The following is a 2473-nucleotide window of genomic DNA, read 5'->3' on the forward strand; positions in this document are numbered from 1 at the left end:
GCGCTCAGCCAGTGAGCGCACCGGCCATCCCCATATAGGATCCAAACCCGCGGCAGGAGCGCTGCACTCTTCTGAGTGCGCCACGGACTTGGCCCCAGAAATTCTTTTTCAAATGCCTCTCCCACCCCCACCCTTCTAGAGTCTAAGATGAGCTGACACCTCTTGGCCACTCTGCTCTGACGTCCCACAGGGAGGCCCTGTCTCCCTCCTCCCTTCGCTGTCTGAGATGTAGCGTTTTGGTGCCTGAGTCAGAACTGTGAATGGGAGACCCTGCTATCCATCCACATCAAGTGCTCGCACAGGACTTGGCACATAGTAGGTCCCCAATATATAAACACTGTTGCTGTTCAGACACTGCTCCTGTCCAGTGGGGTTTGGGGCCTGGTTGGGGTGTGGCTCAGAGATGGAGAGATGGGCCTCAAAGTGCTCCCTTAATGGGAGCAGAGGAGATGACGTGAGACTGAGGCTATGAGCAGGCATCGGCAAGGGCTGCATGGAGGACGTGGAGATTGAACCAACCTTGACGGTTCAACAGGGCTTGAGCCGGGGGAGGTGGCTGGGACATTCAGGAATGAGAGGTTCAGGCAGCCTGTGTGGGGAAGCAGGGACGAGGTTCCACAGGGCAAGCCAAGGACTTCAGGCTTCATCCTGCAGGGAGTGAGGGGCCTGGAAGGTTTGAGAGTGAAGGAGGGATGTGGGGTGTCGAGGGCTTGGGGATAGAGGCACTGGCGTGCTGCTTCTCGTCACCTCCCACAGCCTCTGACACCTTCTCCTCGACTCTCTTCTCCTTAGACCTCTGTTCTCTCCTGGTCATTTCCTCTGTTCTTCAGAGTGGAGTTTCCTGGTGTCTTCGGTCAGATTCCCTAGAAGTGGAGCCTGAGAAGGGAATTTGTGAAGCAAGTAATTTATTGAGAGGTGGCTGGCTGGAGAAGGGATGGGACGGAGGCAGGAGGGGGGTGGGGACAGCTCAGCACACAGCTGGTTTCAGCCTCAGCCGGACCCCCAGGGAGCCCTGGAGTGTGACTGGCACCGCGGAGCTGTCCCACGGTCAGGTGAGAAGGTAGAGTTTTTGTTGGCTTCAGGCTGCCCACTGGGGGGTGCTGTGACCTCCCAGGCATTTCTGGGGGTGTGGGTGGCTCCCCTCAGCTGAGAGCAATTCTCTCCAGGTAAGAGCATCTAGGCATGGAGCCAGCAGTGCTGCCATGCCCAGCCTCCTCATGGCTCTTCTGTCCTCCCAGTGAGGGGCACAGAGTCCCTTGTCACTTCTTTGCTCATCCACTCCCCAATCCAGCTGTTTCCACAAGGCTTGTTCACCAACACCAGCTTCTCCCTTAACAAATATTAGCAAATTTATTAATAGTAACTTCTAGGTAACACTATTCCTGATGATATATGTTGTAGTGGATTGAATTATGTCCCCACAAAACTCACTGAAGCTTGAATTGTGTCCCCCAAGTTTTATGTATTAGAAACTCAGCCCCCACTGTGACTGTTAAGAGGGTGGGAAATCCTACTATGGTAATTGAAAGGTGGAGCGTTGAAGAGGTGATTGGATTGTAGGACCCTGCAGTAATGAGTGGATTAAAAATGGGGGTCAGGGGCGTGGTTCTGAGGGCTTTGAAAGAAGAGAGAAGAGAGTCTGTCTCTCTCTTTGCTCTCTGCTGCCACCATCTTGCAATGTGAGACCCTGGGTGACTGTCACCACCACCAGATGGACGTTGGACTTCCCAGCCTCAGAAACTGTAAGCAATAAATTTTGTTTTTCTTTATAAATCACCCAGTTGCAGGTATTTTGTTATAAGCAACAAAAAGAAACTAATACATATGTCTTAATCTGTTTTGGCTGTTTTAACAAAATACCTGAGACTGGGTAATCTATAAAGAACAGAAATTTATTTCTCACAGTCTGGAGGCTGGGAAGTCTAAGGTCAAGGCGCTGGTAGGTGTGGTGTCTGGCGAGGGCTGCTCTCTGCTTCCCAGATGGTGTCTTGTTGCTGTGTTCTCTGGAGGGGACGAACAATGTGTCCTCATGTGGCAAAAGGGACAGAAGGGCAAGGGAGAGATGAGCTCCCTCCATCAAGCCCTTTTATAAGGGCGTTTAATCCCATTCCTCATGACTCAATCACTTCCTAAAAGCAACACCTCTTAAAGCCTCTCAATACTTGGGGATTAAGTTTCAACATGAATTTTGGAGGGAACAAAAACATTCAAACCATAGCAATGTGTTATATAAGTTTTAATTATTTTGTATTTATAAGAACTAATTATCACTAACATTTGCATTTATATATTACCGTTTTTAAGACCTTTCCACATACTTTATCTTGATCTCATTTCACAGCCTAATCAAGTGAGTTTTTCTAAATTTTCACTTTAGAGTTGATGAAAGTGAGCATCAGATAGCACTGTGTCTGGACTGACTAGAGAGAACAGTAAGTGGATTTCATAAAATAAACTTTACTGAGATATAATT

This window comes from Galeopterus variegatus, unplaced genomic scaffold (genome assembly GCF_000696425.1).
Source record: "Galeopterus variegatus unplaced genomic scaffold, G_variegatus-3.0.2 Scaffold5490, whole genome shotgun sequence".
In the NCBI taxonomy this organism is placed as follows: domain Eukaryota; kingdom Metazoa; phylum Chordata; class Mammalia; order Dermoptera; family Cynocephalidae; genus Galeopterus; species Galeopterus variegatus.